Source organism: Vicugna pacos, chromosome 14 (genome assembly GCF_048564905.1).
Source record: "Vicugna pacos chromosome 14, VicPac4, whole genome shotgun sequence".
Taxonomy (NCBI): domain Eukaryota; kingdom Metazoa; phylum Chordata; class Mammalia; order Artiodactyla; family Camelidae; genus Vicugna; species Vicugna pacos.
Window position 1 is genome coordinate 22,387,166 of NC_133000.1, and position 11,666 is coordinate 22,398,831.

Consider the following 11,666-nt stretch of genomic DNA (forward strand, 5'->3'; position numbering starts at 1 on the left):
TAGGGTATTATGCTATCATTTGAAAGTGGTAATTGGAAACCCAGACCTGACAAATTGATGAGTTCCCATTGCTAGGAAGTGTCAGAACTGAGACTTAGAAGAGGCATAGACGGGACACTGTGGGCCAGCCATTGGGTGAAGCATGTCTACCTACACTATCTCATTCAGTTTTTACCAAAGCCTCATGAGATCACCTACTATGTCACAGGTGAGAAGCTGAGGCTTGCAGAAGTGAAATAGCCTTGCTGCAAAGCTAGTAAGTGGCAGGCTTAGGAATCAGAGTCCGTTTGTCCCTGTGATTCACAGTCTCTCACCATGATGGGCTGCCTCAGATCCATCAGTTCTTGGTTCAGTGGCTCTGCTCCAATCTGGAATATGCATTAAGGGCTACTGAAAACTAAGTAAGAGATCCAAGAGGGTGAAAAAAAAGAGAGACAGATGTTAAGTTGTCTCTGTTGAAATAGTGCTTATGAAATTTCAGATTAAGAGACAGCTTCTGTAACAGACTCATGGACATAGAAAAGAAACTGGTTCCCAAAGAGGAAGTTGGTGGAAGGGATAAATTAGGAGTTAGGGATTAACATTTATGCCCTGCTATATACAAAATAGATGAACAGCAAGGACCTACTGTATAGCACAGGGAACTATATTCAATTTCTTATAATAAGCTATAATGGAAAAGAATCTGAAAATATATGTATAGATACATATATATATATATACAATTGAATTGCTTTGCTTTGCTGAAACTAACATTGTAAATCAACCACACTTCAATAAAAAATAAATTTAAAAGAAAAGAAATAGCTTCTGTGAACAGAGAAAGCTAAGAAAGAAAACAAACTTAGATATGATCTGGGTTCCTTTGAACTCTGGGGTAACAGCCCTCTTATGGTGGAGGGGCCCTCAGCATTCTCCTGACATTGTACAGGTCATCTAGCTCACTCACAGAAAGGTTCAAGTCTCTGTAAGTTGTTCACCCTTCCACATGGAGCATCTGCTACCTGTTTGAAAACACAATAGAGAAAAACATAAGCAAAGATATGAATTATCTTCTTACTCACTTTTCAATTCTGAAAGATAATTATTTGTTTAAGTAACACAGTTTGCCTTGATTAGAGGATATTAATGATCATTAATTATTAAAAATATGTTTATATTCTCAAATATGTTTGCATTTCACAAGTCTCATCAAGAAAGCAGGCTCAGCTAACCCTGTCTTTCGATAATGCTTGCAATTATATTTTACTTCCTTAATAAGCATTCCATGAATGAATGTAAATGAGAATTCAGAAAAGCATGAGTAAACTTTCATCTACATGTCTACATAAAACTATATGAAAATAACAAACGATGTATTAACCTGTTTTATAAAATATTGGTGATATATTATAAAATGATTTTATTTTAAACCTTGGATTTATGATAAAAATGCTTAAGACATATTTTTCTCTTTTTTCTCCTTTTTGAAGGGGGAGATAATTTGATTTAATTACTTATTTTTAGAGGAGGTACTGGGGATTGAACCCAGGACCTTGTGTATGCTAATCATGTGCTCTACCACTTGAGCTATATACTGTCCCCTCCCTTTTCTCCTTGATTTCTTATTACATCTTTTCTCATAGGTCCTTTTCATTCATTCACCCATTAGAAAACTACTCGTTGGTTACTACTGCGTGCTATGAATAGTCCCAAGTGAGAAAACAACACAGCAGGCTCCTGGTGCTCATGGAACTTATACTTCAAGTGGCACAGAAAGACAATAACCAAATAAAATATGCAAGATAATGTCAAATAATACATGTAATGGCAAAGCAAAACAGAGTGGGAGATAATAACTTGAGAGGAAAGAGTTAGACAAGAATGCCAGGATACTAATTAGGAACCTAGGAAAACACCTTTGAGAGGAGACCTGTGTGGAGAGAAGACAGCCATGCAAAGATGTAGGAGTGGTGAGAACTCCTTGGCAAGAATGGGTTTCAAATATTCAAAGAAGGTTCAAAAGGCCAGAAAGTACTAGATAGATAGTGAGGCCAGGACCAGACCTCAAAAAGTAAGAAAGCCAGGATAAAGAGCATGGATTTTAATGCCAGCGCTGTGCAGAGGGTAGACAGTGGTGAGGTGTCCAACAACAAAGGGGCCAGATGCAGGTCATCCAGGCCAGCAGTCTTAGTGCTTTGGGCACTCGTGACAGCAGTACAGATGGTCTGACAGAGATTCAGAATTTGGAACTGAAAGGACTTGAAGAATTTGATGGATGATATGAGAGGAGTCAAGATTGACTAAACTTTCTGGCTAGGACCACTTGGTGGAAGCTGACGTCTCTTATCAGGATGGGAAAGCCTCCTTTTACAATGAAAAATTCTTTGACCCTGACTAATAAGCCCATTTTTTTTTTTTTTGGAAAACAGGACTAGAGTATTACTGAAAGGTTTTCAATGACAATTGTCCTTGTTTGCTATTTTGAAGATTTTGCCATCATAGCCAACAATTCCTTCTTTCTGTAGAGCACCCTGTGGGAGGTTCTTGGAATGCTTATCTGTGAGAGATGATATTGGCAATGAATCATATGGTATCACTAGCTTGGCACAATCAGATTATGAAGCTATTTCCAATTTTTGTTTTGTTTTGTTTTGTTTTTTGGCTTGGCTTGGCTTGGCTTGGATCCATAAATGGTAAAGAATTGACGGATAAACCAAGGAATAAATCAGAGACAAGAAATACGCTATTTGTCACGTAAGGCATTGCTGCCATATGATGGGGACCTTCCTCTCTGTTTAGAAGCATGATCTGTATCATTCTGGATGTAGTGAAATCCAAGGATATTATAGGATAAATTTATAAGAAAGCATAAGACACATGTACCACATAACTCTGTGATGTAGAGAACCATCTGTTTGTGGAAAAACGTTCAGTGCTTTGTAGCCACGATTCCAAGACTGACAGCCCTCTTGGGCTACCATCCACAACTATTTACAGTTCCTCAAAGGCTACTTAATTTTAGCTTCCAGTGCCCTTGTTACTTGACTGTCCTACTCAAAATTCCTCAAGGACCCTTGTCTCTTCACCTTTTAAACTCTGCTCTCTATTATGGATCTTTCGGAAAAAAATCAGTCCAGCGTTTAAGATGAACTATTCAGAGTGCAGGAGACAGAGGTCAGCAAATGAGTTGACCCCACCATAACACACTCTCAAGAAAAACAAAATGTCTAGCTGATCAAAGTAAGCTCGTGCCCTGATCAGAATGGAGGTGTGAAGTTATATTTTTCTTTGTGTTTTCAACCCAGTGAGGTTGGTAAATCTTTCCCTTAGATATCACTTTACCCATTGCTCACCTAATATTTCAATCTAGGACTTACTCTAGCTCGAGTTCTGCAAAGGAGGTGCAGAATCTGAGTGAGAGAGGGATACAGACAAGCTTTCAGACTGCACTTTGTGAATCAGGCTCTCCTTTGACACGCTGTGTGCCTCCTGTTGTCTTACGCACCCAGCTTCAGCAAATCCTTGGAGTGCAGTCATCCTGCCCAAGGATGGAGAGGATGGAGAACTCCCGTGTGCTGAGCTGATTGTGGAGGAAGGACGGGGGAGCCAGCATTGTGTAACACGGATGCATGTATGGGATCACAGCCATCACAAGGAAGGGCAGGAAAACAAATAATACAAGTGAGATTTTATGGTTGCATCCCTGTGAAGAATATCAAGATGTCATGATGCAAATAAGATGCAAGAATAAGATGCAAGGTACAAGAATATCAGATGCAAATAAGCATGTGATGCTTTCAGCTTAAATGTTTGGAACATGTTTCTGTTTCTTTGTTTTTTTTTTTTATGTTTTGAGCTTTGTTATTATAGCAATCGTGGCAGCAAGGTTCCTGTTCTGATTCTGCTACTAACTATAGGAGTCACCGTGGAGAAGTCACTTCAATTCCTTGAGCCACAATTTTTTCATCTCTAAACTGAAAATAGTAAGAATATCCAGCACTGAGGGTTAGTGGGAAGATGAATATGATAAAACAGATGAGAAGACTTAAAATATAAAATACTCAAAGAAGTGGAAGTTGTCTGTATTGGTCATTAGCAAATACTGGCTTTACATCCTGATGTTATATTATTGTGGACGTATTTAATAACATAAAAATTAGAGGATGAAAAGGTAACATTTCTTTGGGCCAGGAACACAAATCATCTCACTTTAACCTTCACCACAAGCGCTCGGATAGGTACTATCATTGTCTACATTTGACAGAGGAAAGAATCAAGGCTCAGAGAGCTTAAGTAACTTGATCAAGGTCACTCAACTAGTTTATGGCTGAAATAACACTTGGTTTCAGGCACCTCGAATTTCAGTGCCAAGATTTTAGCTCTACCTGCTATTTAGAATTGTGGCTCTAAGTATATTATAAAGTAACAGAATGTAAAGCTCTATAATCCTAACAGTTTAAAATAACCTATAATAACTCGATTAAAACATAGATTTTAATGCTCATGAGAAAGCTGTTCATGCTAACACAGTACTTCACTGCAGAATGTAATCAATATGGCAACTTCCTCTGCACAAATCCTGGGATTGAAACCAGGACCTCATGTATGCTAAGCATGCGCTTTACCACTGAGCTATAACCACCTCCCTTCTTTTTCTTCTTTTATTATTACTGCCATTAGAAACTACTGGGGCAGAGAATGGCAGGATGGTCTATAAATGCATGTAGCACATGTAAATATATTAATAAACATCTGGTTTTGAGAATCTACTCTGACCGTTTTAAAATAAGTCTTCTAATCTTCACAATTTGACTAAACTGCAGTGTATTCTCTATGTCTGCACCAAAAATCACATGAAATTTAGTGGCTTAAAATAATAAGAATCCTTTATTACCTCTTACGTACTCTATAGGTTAGGAATTCAAGAGCAGCTTGGCTGGGAGGTTCTAGCCTCTTTCACGGGGTTGCAGTCTGAAGACCTCTTCATTCTCATACCTGGAGTCTTGTCTCGGAAGATTCAAACAGCTCCTTCTCATCCAGGTGGTCTCTCCACATGGTTTTCCTTTCATGGTGGGACTCAAGAGAGCTGGACTTTGTACACAATGGCCCAGGGAGCCGCAGGTTCACGTCCCAAAGGGAAGAGCCAGGTGACAGCTGTCTCTCCTTTCAGGACCTGACCTCAGAGTCACGCGGTATTACCTGCAGCACATTCTGTCTGGAAAGGCAGTCAGAAAGTTCTGCCAGTTTCAAGAGGAGGGTAAAGAAATTGCCTCTCTGTTGGAAACAACAACATCCTAAAGAGCATGTGGGACCAGATACATTGCTGTGGTCCTTTTTAGAAAATATGGTTAGCCGCAGGTAGGCGTTCTCATCTCTAATTTAAAGATAAGGGGGAGGGTATAGTGTAGTGGTAGAGTGTGCGCTTAGCATGCACAAGGTCCTGGGTTCAATCTCCAATACCTCCATTTTAAAAAAATAATCTTTTTTTTTATTTTTTAATTTAAAAAATAAAGATAAGAAAAAACTTAACTCAGTGAGCTTAGAAGACCCAAAGTCACCTGGTACTATTTGGTCCAAACATCTCACACTTGTAATGCCATATTTCGTTACCTCTATCAGTAGACCTTTGGCATATACACCGTGCATCACTGAAATCCTTTCTTTCAGAAGAATCACACCAAACAGCATAAAAACTTCCCCCACCTCCAGCCTCACAAACGAACACCTTTGGAGCATCCAGGTGACTTCCTGGCTGCCTCTTTGAACTTTATCTGAGCCAAAGGCATTGCCTCAGTTTACTACCTTCCTGCTAGTTTGGCTGATGGGGAGAAGAGAGAAAAAATTGTCTTTCTTAAACATTTTCATTTCTTTGTACCTGCAAATTTACATTGAAAGTATACAACAGGCTCATGTAGAGGGATTATCTGATGTGTACATCATAGCTTCATGAAGGGCGCAGAGGCTCCTGGTGAAACTGAAATAAAAAGGATGTAGGAAGGAGAATGAGAGTCAAATAAGAAACAAAGAGAAATTAATTTTTAAGGGATGACAATTCTACCTTACATGATTCTATTTTATTCTAATCTGAAGGAAATGACAAAGCTGATGCTTTCTGAAAATAGATCTTTGAACAGTAAATATTCTTGTGAAATCTGCCAAGCTATTTGTATCTTATTTTAAAAGCTTTTATACCTTCCCGAGCTAAACAAAGTACTCCAAAGATTATGTGGACATTTTAGAACACTATACTTAAAAATGAAAGCAAAATGGAAATCAAGAATTGATTCAAAAGAATAGATGTTGGATTCCAATAACACTCAAGTGTTATTTTAATTTTTGACTTGATTCTATATAGATCTTCATACTCCAAAAGCAGAAACAAAATGCGTTCATGACTTCTACTTAAAGGTGAATTTTGTAGGGCTTCCATCCCGAAGTTCAACTGAGTGCTCCATATGTAGACAATGAATGAGAGGAATACATTCTATCCTGTTCTTCTCAGAAACTTCATCAGAATGGAAGACATTTATAAACTATAGAAATGGTTCATTAATTTATAGTTTTTTTTTATTTTATGGCCCAGAGTAACAAAAATTTCAGAAAACCATGGATTATTTGTTGAATGTTCAAAATGTGCAGAGTTAAGTGTCATTCTTTGGAAAGGAGGATAATGTTAAAGAAAGAGCCAACACATTACCCTCTCTGGAGAAGTTCACCACTGAACTGAGCAAGCAGATAAAACTCCAATTTCTTATCGGTAGACCTCAGCTGCCCACACCCGTGCTCTCTGCCTCTTGCTAGAAGAGAGGACTTGTGTAACCTCTTACCTAAAGTCAATCCCTCCACCTCTGTTCTGAAACCTGGAGATGAGATACAGAACACAGTGGAAATACACGTATTGGAATATGTGTATCCAATGTGTTCTGTGAGCTCACACTTCAAAAAACAAATGTGTTTTCCCCATACAGATAACACACATTGATATTCTACATTATTTTCTTCAATGCATATTGCTGTATTTAATATTACTTAGACTAATGCTGTGGACCAGCTTACATGGAGCCTAGATCTCTGTCTTTATTTGCTAGGTCTGTTTGATGCTGTAACTGGAGTCTGAGAAGTTCCTTCCCACAGCAGGTGAGCTGCATACATATAATGGTATTTAGAAAGTAGAAGGGGTATATTGTGTCTGCAATTCTGTAAGCACCTTCCTGTCATGATGCCACATAAACTTGCCAGCAACTCTGTGAAGTAGGTAGTATTATTCCCATTCTATCAAAGAAGAAATGGTGGCATGGAGAGGTTAAGTAATTTTCAAAAAAAATGGGAACCTCATGGTGGAGCCCCTTGTTGTAACCATATTCATCAGAACTCATACTCAAAATTACTCCTGTCAACTTTATGCAAACAAAGTCAAGATGGTGGTAAAAATGATGATTATGGATTAATGTCAATATATCAATAAGACGTGAAGGCACTGAAGAATCTGCTTCACAGTTTCCCCAAGTATATCTTTTTTCCTTTATATAATTGATTGCTCCTAACTCAGGCTTACTAGGTTTTATGACTATTTCATAAAGTGTTTTTAAATAAAATGAAATTATGCTAAGCTATGATGTGATGATGTGGCTTTGCACAATCTTGTGGACAACGATTTTGCATTCTTTGATCTCTTTAGTGTGTGCTGATAGACTAGGCACACACTGAACCATCTTAATGACAAAATGAATAGAACCTAACATCACTAGGCATTAATGAAGCCCAACTTTAAAAAAAGATTATTACAAGATGAGTATAGATGTTGTGTTTCTAGGCCATAAAAAGAGAGAAAAATATGATTATAATGCTTTAAGCACTTTGACAATTCAAAACTGTCCAACAGAATACAATACTACTATGATTTTATCATGAGCAAAACTGTTCTTGAGCCTAGAAGCCAATGTTATTAAATAACAGTAGCACAGATTTCTTTGTGTGAATAGAAAACATGGTGGTGGATATAGAGGTTTATAATAGTTTAATCTTATTTATAAGAACTACAGAAAAGTTCAAACTTTGAGGTGCTTCCACACCACAGTGCAAAAATTCAATATTCAAAGCTATACTCCAGAGAATTTGGTTTATTATGTGTCCTATAAAATATCTTACTATTCTAACATATCTGTGAATTAATCTTTGTGCAAATATTCAATTTAGTTGTACTCAAAGCATATTATCAGGAGGACAAAAATGATTCAGCCCATATCAGATTTTTATTGAATTATTTTTGGAGAAAAGGATCATTTCCCCAAAATCTTTTTCTGTCTATTTTGTCCTTATGTCATGAGGGAAGATTATCTTCTGGGACTTGGTATTGAAATAGTGGGTGGAATAAATGTGTCAAAAATTTGAGACATGGGAATGGGTATTTATCGAGTTTGGATTATCAGTAGTAACATGGCTAGGTCTATGCTTTAAATGGGTCCCTTTGGGTAAGAGGAGAGGCTGGATGTAAAAGAAAGCAAGATTAGAGTCCAGAAGAGCAATTAAGTACCTTTCTCAATAATCTAGAAAAGAAGGGTGGTGCCATTAATTATGAGTCAAAGAAAGAATAGCTGAGTTTCAGGAGAAATGTGGATGAAAAAAGAACAGGAAGTATAAAGCCAAAAGGGCCAAATGGCAATAAGGATTATGCAGATATGAAGGGAAGACTTCTGCCTACCCGACATCCAATTGTTTTTCTCCTGAAAATAATAACTCCAATTACTAATGAGAAAAGACTCCTTCCCCGTCCCAGGAGACAAGGTTCAGTTTGACTTCGGGGGTTCAGATTATAACTTAGACCGAATAACATATTATGAGTTAAGCTCAGATGGACCGTTGCTTGATCCAGCCATACTCACTCCCAGGAATTTTCTTTTTCTTACTCTTGATCTGTAAGCTGAGAACTGGTAGAATAAAACCGGGAGCTCCTGGGGACTATGACATAGCAAATATCAGACCAAATGTAATATGCAAAGGACTAAATTGAGTATTGATGACTTTCTTAGCTCCTGGATCTAACCCCTTCTGAAGCCATTATGCCCCAAACATTCCTTTTCGTGTTCTTTTTTTGAGGATAGTTTGTATTGTGCTTTTTGCCTCATGCAATAGCAAGAATCCCAAATATTCCATGAGCCTTGTGGACTTCAATTATTTCCAAAGTTGCTTAAGTAAAGTATTATGGGGAATTTAATAAAATGGAGGACATGGATCTATAATTTAAGATTTTGACAAGTCCTGGGGTTTTCACTTTTGAAATATTGCACTACACATTCTTTCTCTTGAATTTTGCTTAAAGGTTTATAAAATTTGAAATGAAGTTTCTCCTAAGAACTACCTATACCCTTAGTGTTTGAGGCCTTGCCTAGCACATTATATATGTCTCAATTATAAACTTTTTGGTCAAATGCCTTTGTAGTCTTTAGATTTTTTTAAAACTCTACATTCATTCAAAATGTTAGAAAATTAATGATGAGAATAACTAGAATCATCACTTAATTTTTAATTAATTAGATTAATAAAATATGTATTCTAAATAGGAACTAAGAAATACTAACCAGTAATGTTATTTTGTTGTGTTTGTGAAAAAGGAGGTGCCCTGGCCATGACAATTATTTCAAATGTGATGCAGCCAAGTAAAATCTTTCTGTTGTATTTGACTAAAAGCCTGGAGACCACTTGAAGATGGCTTCCTATAATGTTACTATTTCCTTTATATTTTAATATATAGAAATATAGTTATCATTTGTACTGAAGAGAAGGGTGTTAATCTGTCCTAACATTAAAGATATTCTTCACTTATGATTATTGCTTGATTATTTAATCCAATAGTTTCCTGGAATAAAATAGTAAAGAAAAAAAATACTTAAAAAGTAGAGCCAACTTAGATTTTACTTTAAGTTCAGTGGACATGTTGTTGATAATTTTAACTAAGAACCAAATCAAAGTAATAATTTATGATGGTCATTAAACGTAAATTGTTTCTCCAGAATCCCAAATCCTCAAAATGATATAATTGATATTTCTTTTTTTTAAATACTTCATCAAAGTGCAAAAGGCAGCATAAGCCAAGTAGGATTCAAGTATAAAGAGAAGACATATTTTTCCATATTTGTTTCATCTTTGTACTGATAGTTTCTACTCCAGCCCTTCGGATAATATTTCTGTGTATCAGTAAACTACAGAGAATCTGTCCAATGGTACATTTTTCTCTGAGTTGTTGGTCTTATTCCTACTGATTTCAAAGTTAGTTTTCCATATTAAGAAGACAAGAGGTTTGCTTTGTCTTTTGACTTTGACTAATGTGGATTTTCCAATGCAAAATGTTTTATTTATTTTTATGTAGTATTTAAGTTTCTGACTTCTGCATCTCTGATGCATCTTTGATCCCTCTTGACTATGTGTATGTGTTTGCGTGTGTGTGTATGTAAGATACGAGGTTTCAATTAAAGTGTATTTTATTTCACATTGCTAGTCAGTTTTTCTAGTGGGGTTTGTTGAATAAATCTATCTTTATTTGAGATGTCATCTCTCTCATTCCAAGAGAGCACGTGCATATATGTGAATATATGTTCTAAGAACAGAGGGATTTTTAAAAATGCTCTATGACTGTCATCCGGGACAGAGCAGTGTCTGGCTGACAGAAGATGCTTAATAAATATTTATTGAATGAACTTGTGCTGCTTGGATAGGGTACCATGTAACCTGATGTATTCAATTTCCTCAAACTTCCTCTTGTGCCCCAGAATACATCCAAATACAGGTTCACCTGAAAAGCATTAAAGGCAACTAATGAAGTGCGTTAACTTTCTGGACTTCCAAATGATTGTTCTTAAGCTTACCTTTGGGTTTTCTCTGTTTCACTTCCTCTGCCAAAACATTCTTCTCAAATTTTCCATAATTTTGATAACTTGAATGTTTGAGAGCAATCCTTTGGAAGAGTGTTTTCAGTCTTCTGAATCCAGTACATATGGATGAATGACACTTACATTCATTGTGAGACCTCTCCCTTGGAGGGGCAGGACTGTGGGCAGCTCCCAGTGTGGGAGTTGTATCTCAGCCCTTTTCATTCTCACTTCAGTAGCATATTGAAAGTCACTCTCTTATGCCTATACTTTGAGACCACTCCAATTTGTTACTAAAAAGAAGCTAATTCCCGAGCTTTGGTGCATCATCATTAGAATCAAACTGCACAAACTGTAGCCAACAGCAGAATAAGAGATAGTTGTTCTGAACACAACCGTAGTAAGAGATTAACTTTTTTTTTCAGTTAGCAATAATCATGCCTCAGATAAACCTCACTGGCTACGATACTGCTACTGGCAAAACTGGAGAGTAACTACTCTTAACAGTGAGCTTAGCATCCCCACAGCTCCGAGCAGGGCTATGGAAACTAAGGGTAGTAGCTGTGTATTTGGATTAAGTATTTATTGACATCTCATTGAAAATAGATTAAATTGCCCAAGGTCATTCATCTTGAAAGGGGTAGAATCAAGAACTATAGGGGGTTTATCTAACTGGAGACGCCAAGCTCTTACCTACTGGGCTATCCCATAGGATTTTTCCCATACTGGCAATATTTCTACACATTCCACCCCTTTTCAACTCGTAATACTATTCTTTCACTGAAATAACAAGAAAAGCTCCAAGAAAGAGAGAGGCTG

At 37.0% G+C, this 11,666-nt stretch overlaps 1 pseudogene; it reads right to left on the minus strand.

The window, feature by feature from the left end:
- Positions 1-11,179: 11,179 nt before the first annotated feature.
- LOC116283389 (U4 spliceosomal RNA) lies at positions 11,180-11,332 on the minus strand (annotated as a pseudogene).
- Positions 11,333-11,666: the final 334 nt, after the last annotated feature.